Genomic DNA, 20448 nt, shown 5'->3' with positions numbered 1-20448 from the left:
GCTATAAATCAGGGGGGGCCCTTGTCTAGGAGTAAAACATTGCCAAGGTTCTTCTAGGCAGCTGGTCTTTTGCCTGGCATAAAACATTTTAAGCTCATTTTTAAAATACAAGCCCTGATTAAACATATAAGCTTTAATAAAAATGCAAGCTTATGATTAGATGCCTCAAAGAGACAGCCAAGTCTAGATTTTTAATTTAGGAAAATTTAACTTCTTATAAACGATGCCTTCATATGCCCCAACCCCACACTAAGCAAGGTCAATAAACAGCTTAGCCAATGCAAGAAGGAAAACAAGACAATCACATTTCATTTGGGTGTGTGGGGATAATCTAAATTGTAGAATTGTGGCAGAATGGAGAAATGAGATTCAGCTCCGAGGGCCTTCCGGTGGTTCCCTCACTGCGAGAAGTGAGGTTACAGGGAACCAGGCGGAGGGCCTTCTTGGTAGTGGCACCCGCCCTGTGGAACCAAGTGTTAGAAACTGAGATATGAAGGCTAAGAGCTTGATGGCACCTTAAGCCGAGGTTATGGGCTCAACAATGGAATGTCAAGGCACGCTTTTTTATATAACAAGAATACAAAGCTGAAAATGAACGAACTGCAGGTAAAATATTGTGTTCATTTTTCACATGGCCCTTCCCCTGCCCAACCCTCTAATATTCTTAAGAGGATCTCTTCTCCAGTCTTCAGAGAGCAGCTGGAAATGGGGAGGCAGAAAAAGGACCTCCTTTCCTTCCACTCTGCAGTTTTAATCTGAAATCTTAGGCGCAGTACTGCGCCCAGAGCTCAGAAACTGCTTGTGCTAATGAAATTCCCTGTTGCAAAATGCGCCTAGGACAATGGGCGTTTCGAACGATGTGTGGAACAACCTCCTATCCGATGTCAAGGAAATAAACAGCTATCTGACTTTTAGAAGACATCTGAAGGCAGCTCTGTATATGGGCTAAACAGCACAATTGCCTCTGCCCCCCTCTCTGGCAGAGGTCTTGTGGTGTATCTTAGGGCCCAGTAGGGCATGACTTGAGAGCTATGTGAATAGGATTCTCATGCATTTTTTTTAAAAAAAACCCCGATTAGCACAATTTCAGATCTGAACCATTGCACCATTTCCCCCCAGCAAAAACTATCCATCCATCACCCACTCCATCAGAAGCTGCTGTTTGCCTCTTTCTTCAAATCTCTTCTGTGTAAGCAATTACACATTCTGGATGCATTTTCTTTTCCTAGGTAATCTATTTTAAGGTGGGGTGGTTGCAAAGAGGAAGCGTCTTTTCTACTACCGTAAAGCTTCAAGCACACAGTAACCTGTGACGGTTTTCTCCACTCACGTCCCAACAATGTTGCTCCAGGCCAAGGTTAATGCGTTATTCTAAGGGCATAGTGCCCACTTCATGCAACTGTAAGTCAGGGCCAGGGAAGAGAGTGACGCAGCAAAGCAAAACAAAAAACGAGGCGTGATGGATGGAGCCAAGCCTACACAGTGACGGAAATAACTTTTTATATCACAGAAAATAATCACCTCTCCCACACAAGCTGCTCGCTGAGAAAGCACAAAGACTGAGAAACAGTTATGGCATCTTGGGGTGGGGTGGGGGGTCAAGAACGGTTTTGTAGGTGTGGGTGTTTTGAAGCCTTCCCAGCAGCTCAGGCTTTTAGGGGGAAGGCCTCAATGACCCCTGTATTAAGCGGTATTGATATGCTGATCTGGTTTTTTGAAAACTGCTTATGCTTGAGATTGGGGGGTGGGCAGGGAGAGGACAAGACTGGAAAAACATTACTAACGGAGATTGCAAGAATATTCTTGCACGTTCAGGTACATGTGATGAGAACATGGATGTTCACGCAAGAATGGGGAACTGAAACTGCAAGTTTATGGGGCAAAGTGAGCACGCGGGGGCATTACTCAGAGTAGGTCGCTGGTTTTCTTGGGCGAAGTAGAGGACGGAGGAAGACAAGAGATGAGTCAACCTTTCAGGCAGACAGAAAATGAGGAACAACCAGTTTCAAGGTTCTCTGCAAAAATGAGAAGATTTGGGGTCTGTGGTCAATCAAATGATGAAGGGTAGCATCATGACTTATGTAGGCCCCAAGAAGGTGGTGCTGACAAAATTTAGGGTATAAGAAAAGGTGGCTCATATAGGAACGGGGTCTCCATTCCTGGTCAGAAGTGAGGTCCCATTGATCAAGAAAGATATCCGATGGTCTATTGAGTATGTCTGATTAACTGTTTGCACCTTTACTGTTCTAGGGAATAATCTTCCATAGATATAGATATGGATATGGTTCTTTTAATGTATTCACGATGTCTCCTGGTCTTGTCCTAATAGATGGCATACCCCTCACAATTCTGCGGAACAAAGAAGGACTATTCAGTCAGAAGATTAAATCAGGGCCATCTCCTTCAGAGAAATTGGGTACATCTGAATTTATTTTCCTTCACTATGGTTTTTCCAGGTTGGGAGTGATACAGCGGTGCATTCTTGCTACTGTGTTCCTGTGCTCATGTGAAACAGCAGCAACCATGCTGCGACTCTGACCTAGTACAGTTGTACCTTGGTTCTCGAACGTAATCCGTTCCAAAAGTCCGTTTGACTTCCAAAATGTTCAAATTGGCTGCCAGAGCTTCCTGCACTCAAGCAGAAGCCGCGTCAGACATCTGGCTTCCGTAAAACATTCGAAAACCGGAACACTTACTTCTGAATTTTTGGCGTTCGGGAGCAAAAACATATGAGTACCAAGGCGTTTGAGAACCAAGGTACGACTGTAGTTAGTTGCTGAAGTGGTAAACCTGTATCTGAGCTGTAACATTTTGTACTGGCAACTCTGTGTCTGAAAATTCCACCCTGCTAGAAGATGAGCTTCCTTCTTCTCCCTGACACCCTAATTTTCTCGGTGTGAAAATTCCTTTTTCATGAGAACTCCCACATGCAAGATGAAATGGCACAGGCCTAGACACATGGGCTGACAACCCCAGCCAGGGCACAACTAAATGAGATGTGAGGATGAAAATCTTCCAGGGCTTTACTTTAAAAAGTGTAAGTTAAAAGCAACTATGGGGAGAAGGAAGACCAAAATCATAGCACAACCACTGCACTGGTAAAGTCGGAAGTTAACTTTTTCTCCCTAAGCATTTTTCCCAATTGAACTTATCACTGGGAAGAAAATACGCAGGTAGCTATCTATATGGCACTTTCGCGCAGAAAATAGCAGCTCCGAGAATGGGCAATTTAAATGATGAGCACTGAATTTGGGCTGCCTCAGAGCACATTCCCAGAGATTTATTGATGGTATAAAATTTGATCATTCAGTGCACATCCAACGTCCAACTCCTGCCCAGAATTATCATGCTGATTCCCCCTGTAACAAACCCACAATCTACACCAAAGATGTATTGACTGTAAATGAGCCAATTACAGAATTAATTTATGAATTAACGATCGGTCTATATGCACAGCTGTGTTACTAGCTGAACTCTACCCTGAAAAGAGGCAGGGTAGATGTTGGTATCAGTGCAGAGGTTAATATAGGCTGACCCACTGAACCATGAATTATGTGTGGGAGCTGGAAATCACTCATGGCTGAAGAAAGTAAAGGGTCAATAACAGCTGAGCATCAGCTGATCAGTTGTCAGAGCAGGAAAGGGAGGGGGGTCAAGGAGGAATAAAGCAATTCACACTTGGCCTGCTAAGTGTCAGAGACATATAAATGAAGCCCTTCCGAAAATAGCAAATTGGAAAGGGCTTTTATTCTGGAGAAAGCTAGAGTCAAGATCTTTGCAGTACCCATCCCCTCTAATTTCACATTAATTCACTGCCCCTTACACACTTTATCCAGATTCATTCCAGCTATTCATTTGTTGTGTGTTTCTGTGCAATATTGTTATTTTCATATTAGCCACCATGGTGGAAAAATAAATAGATCTCATGGCTTGCGGTGCACAACTCTGCTTTACAATGCAATCCACAGGACAGGTCGGTGGTAGAAGAGTTTGGATTCGATATCTCGCTTTATCACTACCCTAAGGAGTCTCAAAGCGGCTAACATTCTCCTTTCCCTTCCTCCCCCACAACAAGCACTCTGTGAGATGAGTGGGGCTGAGAGACTTCAGAGAAGTGTGACTAACCCAAGGTCACCCAGCAGCTGCATGTGGAGGAGCGGAGACGCGAACCCGGTTCCCCAGATTACGAGACTACTGCTCTTAACCACTGCACCACACTGGCTCTCTGGTAAGAACAGATGCCCATCTGAAGTGGTACAATATCAAAGAAGGATTCCACCTGGCAATTTTCCAGAAGGAGTATGTTGGTGCTGAGCAATTATGAGGTTGGTCATCTCATGGGTATGTGGCGCCCACGTGAATGACAGGCAGGATTCCAAGAATTCTTACAGGAGGCTATGGAATGCAGCAAAGTCCATCAGCAACCAAGCCAAGGAAAGCAATCAGAAGGTAGACGTTATTGCACCAGCTTTAAAACTGACGTTTTGATTCCAGGATGTCCCTGTAGTGCCCCTTTCGTTGTCCTCTCCCGCTCAAAGCAGCTGGTGCCCTTATCAAACACTGTTAATAGGCATCCTGGGAAGTACTTCTACACTTAACAACATTACGTCAGGCGGCAAAATTAAATTAACTTAACAACAGCACAACGGATTAAGCATTTTCTGCGAGCGACAGAGCTAACACTAATAGGAATTGACACTGAGGATGTCTGTGTCGCTGGCCAAGGTGTCAGATGTTACTGGAAAGCAAAGTAATAATAGGCAGCGTGGTGCAGCAGTTAGATCAGGGGTGGCTGAAATATCTCTCCCAACAACCTCAGCGATCATGACTAAAGGCTACTGGGAGTTGGAGACCCTTGGGTCAATCACTGGTTTGTTTTCAGCTAAGTTCTACTCAAGAGTAGATCAGGGCTTTTTTTTTCTTCAGTCAGAACTTGCTGGAACTCAGTTCTGGCACCTCTCAGGTGGGTGCCATTGTCATTATAAGAGAACAAGGGAGGCACTCTTTTTCTAGGAAAACAGCACCATAGACCCACTGAAATAAATGAACCTAAGTCAGTCATGACTCATGTCCATTAATTTCAATGATTCTACTTCAAGTAGGAGTACCTGTCACAGCAAAACCTACCTCACAGGGTGGTTGTGAAGATAAAAGGGAGAGTGGGCTACAAATGCCACTCTGAGGACATGTCGGATAAAAAATACGTGTTTTTAAAATGAACAGGTAGACACTAGCAGTCACATCTGTCTATTGACTAAAGAAAAGCCATGAGGTTTCTTCCCTCTCTAAAGGACTCTATAGAAATGAAAAGTAAGATACAATAAGAAGCCTTTGCACATCACATAATTCACTAATGGAATTTGCTGCCACAAGACAGGACTAGAAGAAGATCAGATACATTAAAGGATGCCTATCAACAACAATTACCTAAATGCGGCGTCCATGTTCAGAGGCATCCGAATACCAGATGATGAGGAGAAAGAAGTGAAGGCTATTAACTTCATGTTCCTCTTGTGTATCCCATGCTTGTTTGGCTGCTTTTCAATAGAAAATGCTGGACTGGATAAGGCTGAAGTACCGTATTTTCCCATGTATAACACACCCCCTATTTTGGGGGACTCAAAATTCAGAAAATGGGGGGGGGGGGGATTGCCCAGAGTTGTTGAACTTTTTGTGGGGAGGATTGCTCTCAGAGTTGTGGAGCTTTTTTGGGTGGAGAACAATGAAAATTGCTCACCAGCCTGATCAACGGATGCATCGCGGAAACACCCACCCATTGGCCACAGCAACAGCCAATCAAAAGCAGCACTTGTCACAGACACCAATCAACAGCGCAATCACTGCTGGCAATCTGCTGCTCACAGCAGGAACCAATCCCCCATCACCACTATATGCTATCTATGTATAAGACGACCCACAATTTTTGAGATGATTTTAGCTGACAAAAAGCTTGTCTTATACACGGAAATGTATGGTACAGTGGTGCCTCGCAAGATGAAATTAATCCGTTCCGTGAGGCTCTTCGTATAGCGTTTTTTTCGTCTTGCGAAGCAAGCCCATTGACAGCTTAGAGGATTAGCGCTGTTAGCGGTTTAGCGGCTTTTAGCGGATCAGCTGTTAAGCGGCTTATCAGCGGATCAGCTGATAAGCAGCTTAGCGGCTTAGGAAAAGGGGGGGAAATCGCAGGAACTCACAAGACATTTCGTCTTGCGAAGCCAGCCCATAGGGAAATTTGTTTTGCAAAGCGCCTCCAAAACGGAAAACCCTTTCGTCTAGCGGGTTTTCCATCTTGCGAGGCGTTCATCTTGCGGGGCACCACTGTATGTCTTTGGTAAAGATATGGCATAATTGGATAAAAACTGTATTCGTGCATGTTCCTATCTACCAATGTATAGAGAAGTGGACATTAATTTAAATGCCCCAATATGTGAAGGGAAATTGATCAAAACTGACATCCAAAGAAGTTTCATAGAGAGCATATGTCCCGCAACAATTATTTTTGCTGCAACTAGACCAGCCATTGGTTGTGCTCATAAAACTCTGCAAGGAGACTTGCATCACCAAACACTTGGCGACATTCTCTGGACATGCACTGGAGAATTGCAAAGGATCATGGTTCCCACACTGGACAAAGGCTGGATGATCATCTGTCATGGATGCTTTAACTGGGATTCCTGCACTGCAGGGGGTTAGACTAGATGACCCTTGGTATCCCTTCCAACTGTATGATTCTATGGCACACTCTTCCAACAGAAATTCAGGAGCTGCATTCTGTTTTAACCTTCAACCGTCTCCTGGAATCTCTTAGATGCCACCAAGCTTATGTGGGCAATTCAGTCATCAATCTCAGGTTTTATTTTACACGTGGTCTTATTGTATAAAGGAATGGTTGCTGTCAACTGCGGCCGCCGAGACCACATAACACCGGTCTTGAAAGACCTACATTGGCTCCCAGTACGTTTCCGAGCACAATTCAAAGTGCTGGTGTTGACCTTTAAGGCCCTAAACGGCCTCGGCCCAGTATACCTGAAGGAGCGTCTCCACCCCCATCGTTCTGCCCGGACGTTGAGGTCCAGCGCCGAGGGCCTTCTGGCGGTTCCCTCACTGCGAGAAGCAAAGTTACAGGGAACCAGGCAGAGGGCCTTCTCGGTAGTGGCGCCTGCCCTGTGGAACGCCCTCCCATCAGATGTCAAAGCGATAAATAACTACCTGACATTCAGAAGACATCTTAAGGCAGCCCTGTTCAGGGAAGTTTTTAATCTGTGATATTTTAGTGTATTTTTTGTTTTTATGGAAGCCGCCCAGAGTGGCTGGGGAAACCCAGCCTGATGGGCGGGGTACAAATAATAAATTATTATTATTATTATTATTATTATTATTATTATTATTATTGATATACCAGTACTTTTATAAACAAACAAATAAAAGCATAATGTAAGTGGAAGGCGCACCTTTTAACATTTGCTTGCCCCCATCCAGCCCATCATGGCTTCCAAAAAACATTTAATTCCTGGTCTACCTTGCCTAATTTAGGTGAAACAGAGAGCTGGAGCTCTCACTCCAAATCTCCTTTTGCTGCTTTTGGATAAATGTTAAAAAGCATGGGGGACAAGACAGTACTCTGCTGGACGCAACTGAACAACGCCCCCAACCCCAGATGCTGAGCAATAGTTTCGCTAAAATCATACCTGTACTTAATTTAAATCAATTTATCAGGTCGAAATGGTTTGTTTATGGTGTGGGGGAAGAGTATTATTCCTCCTGAAACAGAGAAACTGACAGCATTTGTCTAAACCAATGAACAAAATATTTCATGGTAACTACCTTATCCAATGTCATCCCTTGAAATGCATCACTTTCCACGCAGAGAAAAATGAGCCATATGGTGAAGCACAGATGATGAGTAACGACGGTCGGGTAGAAAAACAAAAAACAAAGTATCCTGTGACTGCAAGATGGCATGGTTGCCAATAAACTGCATTTAAAATTAGTAAAGGCGGAGGAAAATATTCTGCACGTATTTTTCTATTCTTCATAAACGATAGATCGACTAAAAGGTATGTGGAAGAAGCATTTGGAAGAATGATGTAACCATTTAGCCAAATCGCCTTATCTGTAAATTCATTTCAAAAATTGACAGGGGTTATTTATTCTCAATATATGGAAAATACACAGTAATGGCTCATCTTGAGAGCCAGTAAGCACAGTGTTGTTAATTGGTTTCCAGTTCTACATTCTGAATAAAGATCAGTACTGGGGCTGTGAAGATGTTTCAAGAATTTGTGGGTACAGTGGTACCTCAGGTTAAGTACTTAATTCGTTCTGGAGGTCCATACTTAACCTGAAACTGTTCTTAACCTGAAGCACCACTTTAGCTAATGGGGCCTCCTGCTGCCGCCGCACCGCCAGAGCACAATTTCTGTTCTCGTCCTGAAGCAAAGTTCTTAACCTGAAGCACTATTTCTGGGTTAGCAGAGTCTGTAACCTGAAGCGTATGTAACCTGAGGTACCACTGTATTTTGATAAGCATGAATTAATACGCAATTCGCATAAGTGACACGTTAATATCACACTTTTAGCAAAAATTGTTAAAACATGTTTTCAAAACACTCTACTCTTTATTGTTAAACTCCTTAACGAATATTTCAATGCTTCAAAGCACATACATTTAAGTGTCAGCCAAGCGCAAAAAAATGGCACTCAGACTTTTGGAGGTGCTCGCAAAATGCGCCCGGCCCCCTGCTAATTTTGAACCCTGCCAATATGGCAATGGATATAACTCTACTGGACATCTGAGAACAGAGGATCCAGTCACCAGGGTTTCACGTTCCCTTCTCGTAGTGTCCCTCTCTGGATTGTAGACATTTTTAATATTCAACAAGAAGGCCTTATGTGGTTGACTTGGTTCATACGATACGATACGATATCTTTATTGTCATTGTCCCTTGCGGAACAATGAAATTGAAAACTACATAAAACTACATTAAAACTACATAAAACTACCACAAAACTACATAAAAGCTACATAAAACTACTACAAAACTACATAAAACATTCTAAAACCCCTAAAAACTCTAAAACCCCATTTTAAAAAACACTATACTACAGAGACCCCTTATGCTGCATTTAGAACCAGAATTGCATTAGCGTAGAAACTGTTTTTCAGGCGGCTAGTCCTGGCCTTTATAACCCTATACCTTCTTCCAGAAGGCAGCAGTGGCGTAGCGTGGGGGGTGCAGGGGGGGCCGGCCGCACCGGGCGCAACATCTGGGGGTTAGGGTTAGGGGGCGCAAATCCACGGGTTAGGGGGCGCAAATTACTTGCCTTGCCCCGGGTGCTGACAACCCACGCTACGCCACTGGAAGGCAGAAGCTGAAAGAGATCATTTCCGGGGTGCGTACTATCATGTGCTATCTCTGCTGCTTTCGTATGGCACCTGGCAGCATAGATTTGATCTAAGGTGGGAAGAGTGCACCCAATAATTCTCTCTGCAGTCTTTACAACCCTGGATAGCATTGTTTTTTCCCTGGCCGTGCAACTCCCAAACCACACGCACAGACCATAAGTTAGCACGCTCTCCACAGTGCAATGGTAGAACGCCTTCATCACCATCCACATAACAAAAACCTATTTCTTAGGTCACAGAAGACAAGCTTTCTTGAGAGGATAGCTGTTGTGATCAATAGTACAGCAGAAACCCAAGTGACCTCTTGCCTATAGAATCCCTCTGTGAAGGAGGCAGCCAAGCAAAATACAACAAACTCCTGGCGAAGAAAGGAAGTGGTTTTGCAGAAATGTTACTTTAGGGTTGCGGCAGGCATGTTTAATTTTATTCCAAGGCATTTGACGTCAAAGGGTGGGAAAGACGTAACACCGGGGGTGGTGGGATAGGTGTTTAAACCAAACCCCAAAGCTATCGCATATGTGGCATGCAGCATCACTTGCTGAGAGGTTTGTTTGTTTTTACTCATGAGACTTACAAAAGAGCTTTGCTGTTGACAGCAAAGCATCAGTGAGATGTTCATGAAAGCAACCAATATCTGAAGTACAGACAGACAGAAGATCTACATTTAAAAAAAAAAAAAAGACTTTAAAGAAGAATGGGAACTTTTTACAAATTACTTTAAAAAAACACAATATGAATTGGACTCCTTGGCAGGTTTTGAATAAACATACACAAAGTTTTTTATTGTTAACATAATAGGCAGATAATTTAAGATCTTTACAATTCTACAATATGCAGAGAATAACAGGTGTTGAAAAATCAGAGAGGGGAGATGAGGGAAATCTTGGGAGGGAGGGTTTTTCTTGGGGAGGGGAGGAGAAAAAAAATGGGGGGGAAGAATGAAGATGATGTGTTTTGATAATTTGCTATGTTTAAATTCTTAATAAAAATTCTCATTACAGTGGTACATCGGGTTCCAGACACTTCAGGTTACATACGCTTCTGGTTACAGACTCCGCTAACCCAGAAATAGTACCTCGGGTTAAGAACTTTGCTTCAGGATGAGAACAGAAATCGCGCAGTGGCGGCGCGGCGGCAGCAGGAGGCCCCATTAGCTAAAGTGGTGCTTCAGGTTAAGAACAGTTTCAGGTTAAGAACAGAGCTCCAGAACGAATTAAGTACATAACCAGAGGTACCACTGTATATAGTCATAAATTAATGCATCTAAAGCACACTGAGAGGCTTAGTAGGAGCAAAATTGTACTGGTAACTCGACTGAACAATCACTGTATTTTGTAATTGGTTTGATTTTATATTTTTTTACTAGCTCATTTGCATTAATAAATTCATACAGAAGGCCTGGAAGAGGGAGAGAAGTAACTGTTTTCTTGATTTAGGAAGATGTCCTTGCCAGCTCACCACAGGTGGCCATTTATAAGCTTGATTGAAAGCAACAACGAATAAACCCTAGGAATGGGGAACTTCAGAATGGGAGGTCAAAATATGGCCCTCAGTCCTCTGTGTCCGGCCCTCTGAACTCTCCCCAAGCCACACCCATTGCTGGACCTGCTCCATTTACTCCAGCTGATTTTGCCTTGTTGAAATGTGTCCTTGTGATGATGACTCTTGCTTGCCTGGACGGATGAAGGAAGATGTTTGTGTGTGTGTGTGTGTGTGTGTGTGTGTGTGTGTGTGTGCCCACAAACTTTTGGCTTTCATGTAGCTGGAATGTAGACTACCGTACAAAGGTACAAGTTGTATGCATTCCTCCACCAACAGGAAGGCTGTCAACAAAGGCAATACAGGATGAATTCCCTGCATTATACCTGACATAGCTCATTCTTCCTCACTTAAAATCAATCAATCCTGTCAAAAGATATGGACAAACAGATAACATACCAGGCACACCCTGAAAATCCATTATTTTCAACCCATATTTTAAGAGCCAATGTTTCCAGTCCATAGTTTAGCAAGTGCCATGAGCTTTGTACAGAGCACATGATTTTCCCAACACTACAAGGTTAGGGGGCAGCTCAACGCACAAAATGAACCTCTGAGTCACTCTGGTATACCTATAACCCAGTTTTCCTAGCATTTAAGATTAGTTTAGAAACCTTGAAAACTACCATATTTTTCGCCCTATAGGACGCACTTTTCCCCTCCAAAAATGAATGGGAAATGTGTGTGCATCCTATGGGGCGAATGTAGGCTTTTGCTGAAGCCTGGAGAGCGAGAGGGGTCGGTGCGCACCGACCCCGACCCCTCTCGCTCTCCAGGCTTCGGGAAGCTATCCGCAAGCCTTGGGAGCCCGGCGCGACTTCCCGCTGGGCTCCCCAGGCTTACGGATAGCAGCCTGTTCTGGGGGCTGGGGTCGGGGGAAGCCCTGGGGGGGAAATAATTTTTTTTCTTTATTTCCCCCCCCAAAAAAGACCTAGGTGTGCCCTATAGGGCGAAAAATACGGTACTACATCCACCCTTAGCTTTTGTACGGAACCTTTGCCTATTTGACTAATCCACAGTAATTGAGCAGAATTTGAATGGAAGGAATTAATACTGCCATTTCTTATAGTAAGGTGCACACAGTTTGTGCTTTTCTGTTTGTTTTCCAGTTTTAGAATATCAGCATGGGCGCAGTCATCTCTAAAGAACGCACCACACAATACTGGGAACATTTAAGCGATTAAGACGCCCTATGTGAAAACAACATACTGCACACCTTGTTGTAATGAGACGAAACCTTACCCTATGTCCCCCTGTTGCACTGTGTCAGTAAAAGTCAATGATATGAGAGGTGTGCGTGGAATAAACAGTCCGTGCGAGAACATCAGGACATGATGTATTTTGTTACGTATACAGAGTGGAGGTGCAATAATAAGGGGTGCTGGAACTACTGAATGAACCACATTTCCGCTAGTTTGTATTTTCACCCTTCTCATATCTTGTTCTGCTGCAGTTAAACTAAGATACCTATGACAGTATATGCAGCTTGTGCATATGTATTCCCATTGCCGGATTTATGTATAAGCTAAACAAGCTATAGATTAGGGCCCCACTCTCTTGGGGGCCCCAAAAAAAATTAAATGGAAAAAACCTGGATGTACATTTCCAAAATATAAGATAAAAAACAAATAAAATAAAACCTTCATACAGCAACAGTGTTTTGTGTTGTGTAGGCTCCTATGATGTAAGTAATGGGACTTACCTGCTAGCCTGCTCCCGAAAATATCACTGGTTTGCTCATTTCTATATACAGTGGTACCTCAGGTTAAGTACTTAATTCGTTCCAGAGGTCCGTTCTTAACCTGAAACGGTTCTTAACCTGAAGCACCACTTTAGCTAATGGGACCTCCTGCTGCCGCCGCACCGCTGGAGCGCGATTTCTGTTCTTATCCTGAAGCAAAGTTCTTAACCCGAGGTACTATTTCTGGGTTAGCAGAGTCTGTAACCTGAAGCGTATGTAACCTGAAGTGTATGTAACCCGAGGTACCACTGTATAGGGTACCTACATTCTGCATGGACTGGTGGCATGGCAACATGTGCAAATGGCTTTAGATACCTATTAGGTCCATAAAGTACCATATAATCAACACAAAAAACAGACAATTTGTTGTTGACAAAGGACAGCTGGGCATATAAAGGGCCCCAATACCTTCACTAGTTTAGGGCCTCATCAGACCTAAATCCGGCCCTGTGTATTCCTGCACAATGCAGGCAGAAACCTTACCTAGCTGTGCATTACTACTTTAGAGCTGCAGGGACTCCCATTAGATTTGCCAGCTTCACTGCCCTTCATAAATTGTATCTGCTGAGTCATTTGTGCACTGTTTACTTTCTTCATATTAAATCTTCCTTCCGGGACATGCTACAAAGTGTATTTTTCAGTGCTGTGTCACTTGCCTTTGTATTTCCTTGCAAAACAACAAATCTGGTTAGGATTAATGGCACATCAAACGATACTGAGGGCTGATACTCATCTTCGGACCAAAAGACATTAGAGAATCGCAACAGTGGCTCCGGGATTGGAGAAGATTTGCAAACATCTGCTTGGGATGGATGCCAAACACATTTCGTAAGACCAAGTCTGATCTCTTGGTCCCGCTTTGGAATCCTATGGTGGCTGCGTTCGGACATGTAAGAGTCCCAGGTTCACACATTCTACTCTCCCTTCCCCTGGTGAGGCTATGAGAAGGAGCTGAGAATTATAGCTTCCAGTTCTGTTTCAGATTAACCTTGGTTTAGGGAGTCATCTGAACCATACTGTGACTATTCTTAACCATGGTGTGTTGTAACGAATCAGCTTTGTAAACCATGGTTTGTTCCAACAAACTCCAGTTAAGATGAGTATGCTTAAACTGGTTAATCCAAAAATTCCTCCTCGTGCCAGCAAGAAGGGGGAATGGGGGTTGGATGACGAAAGTCTGCAGCTCATTCTCACGATTCAGCAGTACAGTGGTACCTCAGGTTACATACGCTTCAGGTTATATATGCTTCAGGTTACAGACTCCGCTAACCCAGAAATAGTACCTCGGATTAAGAACTTTGCTTCAGGATGAGAACATAAATCGTGCTCCGGTGGCGTGGCAGCAGCAGGAGGCCCCATTAGCTAAAGTGGTGCTTCAGGTTAAGAACAGTTTCAGGTTGAGAACGGACCTCCGGAACGAATTAAGTACTTAACCCGAGGTACCACTGTACATCTAAATAAGGTTCATTTGTCTGAAAAACAGCTCAGTTATTTGGGGGGCAACTGCGCTTTCACTAGGGCTTCCTATTTTAGATTCACAATTCTATTATATTCCTTTAGAAATATATTTTTTTTCATGTGCGCCTCACTTCAGCCTCTCCCCTCTCCACCACCAATTCTCTACACTCAGCCACAAGCAAGTCTGCTGTTGCTTTATAGCAGGGGTCAGCAAATGTTTTCAGCGGGGGGGGGGCGGTCCACTGTCCCTCAGACCTTGTGGGGGGCCGGGCTATATTCTTTTTTGGGGGGATGAACAAATTCCTATGCACCACAAATAACCCAGAGATGCATTTAAATAAAAGCACACATTCTACTCATGTAAAAACACGCTGATTCCCGGAACGTCCGCGGGCCAGATTTAGAAGGCGGTTGGGCTGGATCCGGCCCCCGGGCCTTAGTTTGCCTACCCATGCTTTATATCATTAATTATCCCTTGTTGCCTCTTAAGCAAAGAACTTTTGATGAACCAATACCTAGTGCTACCTTTCTGTAATGAAATCCTTCGTCAATACTGTGCTCGCTTACAAGGAAAATAGCTACTGCAACCTGATACAGCCTGATCCAAGGCAAGCTTTATTAAATCTGTTTTTTATATGACCATAATAATTTACTGCTTAAGGACCAACTAATCTTTTTCATGTCTGCAGCTAGAAATATATTAACACAATATGGGAAAACAGCTACTAACTTAGAGGCATGGTGGGAGACATTTCTCCACAAGGAGCTACGGTACGTTCCAGTGTCTAATAAAGTATCTCAGAGCACTAAGCCACACAAAAGCCAAAGATAATTCTGTAACTGTATGGTGCATTTTTTATTCAGTACAGGTAACTCACAACTTGTGCACATTCAGCTTTAAGCGCTTGACAATTTTTTTAATTGAAAAGGATGTGGAAAGCGGGCAGGCAACTGGGGGGGGGGGGGGCTTTGGCAATCCCACCCACCACTGAACCCAATGTGCTTTGACTATATGTGATTTTGGCTTCCGGCGCTATCCCCAGAACGTAACCCCAGCAGAATCTTCAGAAACTGAAATATAAAGTTAAAAAAAGAATACTCACTTATTTTATGAAGCCTCTCTTGACATATTTTCCTGGAAGCTCCTTACATCAGGGCCATTTTTATTGTGTCACCCTGTACAGTAGAACTTTCTAAACTTTTCATGCTGGTGACACACTTTTTAGACATGCATCATTTCGCAACACAGTAATTCAATTTTACTAGCAAACCGGAGGTTCAATTGACCCCTTTCCAGCCCTGGGAGGAGCATGGGGAGTGTTTGTGCGATACACCTACACAACGCAGCCGACACACTAATGTGTCGTGACACACAGTTTGGAAAGCTCTGCTGTACAGAAAGAGGTACACTGATGACACGTGGGGGCGGCGGAAATGTGTACCTAGTGAAATTCTGTATACAACTATTACAGGAGCCTGGTCTTTTGAGTATAACTAACCACTACATTTATGGTATAGAACTGTCTACATAATTCACCAAATATCTTTAAATGCTTTTGGCTATAACACCATCCAACCCACCTCAACCACCATGAACATCAACGTACCAATAGTACAATGTGGTTCCACTGAAATTCAAAACTGTGCTAGAACACTGACTCTAAAAGTCAAATCACTTTACGGACTTTGAGGCATGCTGTTTTATTTCTAGTTCTCAACTTGTGGTAGCAAAGCCCAGTAAAAAAGTAATAATAATTTCACATCCAGCTAGTTTTTTTGAGGGTGGTATCAAACTTGCCTTATTTTGCCTGTCTGTTAAGATCTAGAATCAAAAATCTAGACTTTTTTATTTCCATTACCAAAACGACAATACAGTATATAAATGCCCACCACTTTTATGAGCTTGGATAAATGTATCACATTATCAAAATACACCAGCAAAACACATTCATCATGTGCCGCTTCCAATAATCGCAACACTCCAACCACACAAATAATGTTTGACTGGGTTGCAATTTCTGGAGATGGAACCAAAAAGTTCTTAAATCTGTTTGGAATAATGTGTGCCACTGGAACTTAATTGAGAAGTAATGCAATGGCTTTATTTGTTTGGTGTCTTAAAGGATTAGCACTTTGTCACAAAGGGCAAGTCATCTTTAACCTGGAAATGTTCCTTATATACATTTTTTCCATTGTTTGGTATGTTCAGTACTTGGCTTTGAGCAGCAAAATTAAGACAGGCTTGCTTTCTCTTGCCATTAGTCTCTGACGTCAGCCCTTCATTTCCAGTATGTTTACTAGCATAGAAAGGCATCTGCTCCCATCTTTAATCGCCCAGAATGGGCAATAAAGCACTAAAGTTATATAAGCAATTTAATAATTAACAGTAGTAGTAATCATCAGCAGATTTTCCACCCATTGGTGTGTCTCTTCTGTTGGAATACCAGGCTTGAAATTATCTCGGCCAGCACAGAAAATGTCAAGGCACATTAATGTTATTTCTGATCGCCGAAGAATTGATGCTTTTGGATTATGGTGCTGGAGGAGACTCTTGAGAGTCCCATGGACTGCAAGAAGATCAAACCTATCCATTCTTAAGGAAATCAGCCCTGAGTGCTCACTGGAAGGACAGATCCTGAAGCTGAGGCTCCAATACTTTGGCCACCTCATGAGAAGAGAAGACTCCCTGGAAAAGACCCTGATGTTGGGAAAGATGGAGGGCACGAGGAAAAGGGGACGACAGAGGATGAGATGGTTGGACAGTGTTCTCGAAGCTACCAGTATGAGTTTGACCAAACTGCGGGAGGCAGTGGAAGACAGGAGTGCCTGGCGTGCTGTGGTCCATGGGGTCACGACGAGTCGGACACGACTAACGACTAAACAACAACACTTAAAACAGCAGCATTTATTTTCAACAGCAGTCTGCTTCGGACTGGACAGCAACGAACTTTCGAAGAGAAATTAAGACGGGTGGTCAATAAGCAGGAAAATATGAAGGGCATCTTCAGATTGAATAAACCTTAAACTTCTGCTTCTTCTCCAAGAAGCAGCTAGCGTCACCAAGAAATGCTTTATCAGCAAATCCAGCTGCACCCCTTGCAGGCAGCAGTGTCCAATGGCATGTTTCTTCAGGCAGTTTTAATACTTCCCACACACACTTCCCACTTCCGCATCAACCGAGACTGCTTCCAAAGCCATCCTGAAACTGAGATTGGCTACTCAAGATCACACGGTACCATTAGCTACCCTAAGTGCAGCATCTGAAACAATTCAAAAGGCTTGGCTTGTGAGCAAACATCTCTCCTCCCCTGGCTGCCTCCCTGACTTCATCCCACATTGTTCATGAGAGCCCTTTGACCCTCCAGAGAGATTTTTTGGGAGGGAAGGGAGGTGCAAGAGGCTGCACGGAGAAGGAAAGGAAATAAACTTTACGTCCATGAACATCCTTAACTTGTGTTATAGGAATTCCAAGGTCGCACACACACATATATTAATATAATATAATATAATATAATATGTTCATAAACGTTCATAAATGTACAAGGCAAACACATACATAAGTATATAAACCATGTGTCTGAAATAGTACAGGAGAACAATCCTGAAGCCATTTTGATTCTCCTAAACTGACCTGCAAGGAGAAAGGAAATGGGAAAAGCTTTCCAATTGTCTTTGGTCTGAGGGGCTTACACCTCCCTGGGAATACAGTCTGGCAAGTATCTGTTAAGCTGAGCACACTATCAATATGTGTAAGAGATTCAGGAACTAAGTATTTACCATCTCAAAGGAATGGGCCAGGCTACCCAGAAAAGGCAATCAGATAAGGCATTATCCTGGCAGACAGGAGAGAAGCAACACATTCAAATTTCTGCTGGGGACCACCTCCTGTGTATGATGTTTTTCTTGGGGGGGGGGGTGTCTTGAGCTACAGGGGAGGCGATTTCAAATGTCTATACAGTGGACCCTCTGGATACGAATTTAATTCGTTCCGGGGGTCCGTATGTACCCCGAAAACTCAGCATCTAAGAGGCACCGCTTCTGCGCATGTGCACGGCGCGATAGAATGCTTCTGCGCATGCGGCAAAACGGAAGGTAATGTTCCACTGTATAAGAGCTTGGGCACCATTGTTCTGGGTTCCTCCTCCATCCTGCACGGGGGTGGGGGGACGACACACCCTGTTGCAACAGTTTAATAAAGATCAGGCTTACTAGCTGCTTTGCTTCTCAATATTCTCTGGCTGGCCTCTGTTATTTTCTCCTACCAATAGAAAAACTACATAAGGACTCTATACGGGCTCCTGTAAGGGATAAAGGAGCGTTTTTTTCTTATAACACTTGTATTAGCATCCAAGTCAATATCATTCTGTGCACTCCCTTCTTCCTCTCCCTAACACAGCCGTCTCCCCAAATATGCAACTTCCACAGATTTTAATATATTAATCTTCCAGATTCTAAACAAAAGGGTGGAAAGCTGCTTTGGTTTTAGAGGCAATTCCAATGCATTTTAAAATGCATCCACCCCTCCACCCCACAAGACTCTTTTAAAGCTTTCCCTGAGGATTCTTGTTTTCCGAGGACAATGGAGTTGATTTGAGGTTTTGGGTTCTTAGGTTATTACACTGCTTTGCAATTCCCTCCTGGCCAATGTGTGCACCCAAGTGTTAAATGTGTTGTGACATGCCACCTGAAGCGACAAAAGAATATTTACTTGGCTGAATTAACACATTGTACTTCAGTGGAAGAAAGTAGCCACATCTTACAGAAAATCTAAACGTGACACAATCAAATTCCATCAGAAAGCATTGATGGATATTAGTGATCAAAGTGCTTCTGTTTCCAATGCCTGAAAATTTTATATTTCTCTGACGCATACCTTTTTACTCAGGTAAATATTCTATTCTACTGTGGTCCCTAGGAAAGAAATCCATCTTAGTGGAATTTGCCTGCTACTCTCACCTCTATTCCTGGAAATATCCAAAGCAGACCTATCCTATAAAGCTGTTGTAAGGGGTACAAAATAAACATTTCATACTGCTATAGCTTGGGGTTGTTTTATCATGTTGCCATCTTTGTTCATGCTGTTGGTTTTATGGTGGATTGAATTGAGTTGATTATGAGTTGTTGTTTTAATATTTGCAAATTTTCAGATTGTTAGCTGCCTTGGGGGGACTACTTTTTCTTTCTTAAAGGAGAGTGCAAACAATTTAAATAAATAAATTAAATGATACCTTCTATGTTCTCCAAACATTTCTGTTCCCCAGGTTGCTCATGTCAAACTTCTATCATGCAAAGCACAACAGAAAGGCAGGTATTAGATACCCAGAGCAAAGCATCAAAATGGCTGCAGAACACACTCGCAGGCTTCAAGTTCACCGCTATTCCCAAACTGTGAACATTTGTGCACACAACGCTTTGTGAGTTCCCCTCCCCACACTTCACAAGAAATGCTATGCTGTCAATTGAGTCTTTGGGCTTTGTTGTTGCGCCTTCCAGACCAAGAATCTCTAAAAACATCATTTTAGCCTAATCTTTTCTATTCTCTCTAACTGTTGTATAACCTTCCCTTATGAAAACTTTCATGAAACGAAGTGATTTGTTTTCAAACCGCTTTACGTTTGCTCACTGCCAATAACTCCAGCTAGACTTTGTTTCTTTATGTTGTGGTTCTTAACTGTATACCATTCGGCAATATCAAACATGGTGAATAAATTCAAATAAACATGGGAAACAATTCAAGCAAACACAAGCCCCTCTTAAGTCTCACTTTTTTGCAGTAAGTTCAACTCTCTTCTCTGCTGAAATCAAGACTTCAAAGCATGTTGAACTTTGGCTAGATACCTGGTGGGTGCTCTACACAAATACTAGCTATAGTTTTATGACCTGGCTCTGGCAAGATCACACACCTTTGCCTGTCCTCCCAGATTACAAAAACAAATTAGATTAATAGAAGGCTATGCATTAAACGTAAATAACAACACAAGTAAAATGAGAAGAATTGGAAGTCTTATTTAGAAATTCAATGAACGATTGTATAATAATGCAAATTCGTGTTTTGTATGTGTGTTTTTTCCTCTTTTTTTTGTCTTAATCTTTCCTTTTTTATCTTTATGTATGTATATATATATTGGGACGCAGGTGGCGCTGTGGGTTAAACTACAGAGCCTTGGACTTGCCGATCAGAAGGTCAGCGGTTCGAAGCCCCAGGACGGGGTGAGCTCCCGTTGCTCGGTCCCAGCTCCTGCCAACCTAGCAATTCGAAAGCACGTCAAAGTGCAAGTAGATAAATAGGTACCGCTCTGGCGGG

At 43.1% G+C, this 20448-nt stretch overlaps 1 protein-coding gene and 1 long non-coding RNA gene across 3 annotated transcripts in view; one reads left to right on the top strand and one right to left on the bottom strand.

The window, feature by feature from the left end:
- The window catches only part of ANKH (ANKH inorganic pyrophosphate transport regulator), a 129092-nt gene that overhangs the window by 76233 nt on the left and 32411 nt on the right, over positions 1 to 20448 (bottom strand). The window lies entirely within an intron of this gene.
- On the top strand, positions 6801 to 12312 carry LOC307220989. Its single transcript, XR_013841255.1, has 3 exons — positions 6801 to 6850; positions 7868 to 8057; positions 12061 to 12312. It is a non-coding gene; the product is annotated as an uncharacterized lncRNA (long non-coding RNA).

The sequence above is a fragment of the Podarcis cretensis genome (genome assembly GCF_951804945.1).
Source record: "Podarcis cretensis genome assembly, chromosome: 7".
Classification (NCBI taxonomy): domain Eukaryota; kingdom Metazoa; phylum Chordata; class Lepidosauria; order Squamata; family Lacertidae; genus Podarcis; species Podarcis cretensis.
The sequence above is the reverse complement of the archived record's forward strand: the minus strand, read 5'-3'. Positions and strand labels throughout refer to the sequence as shown.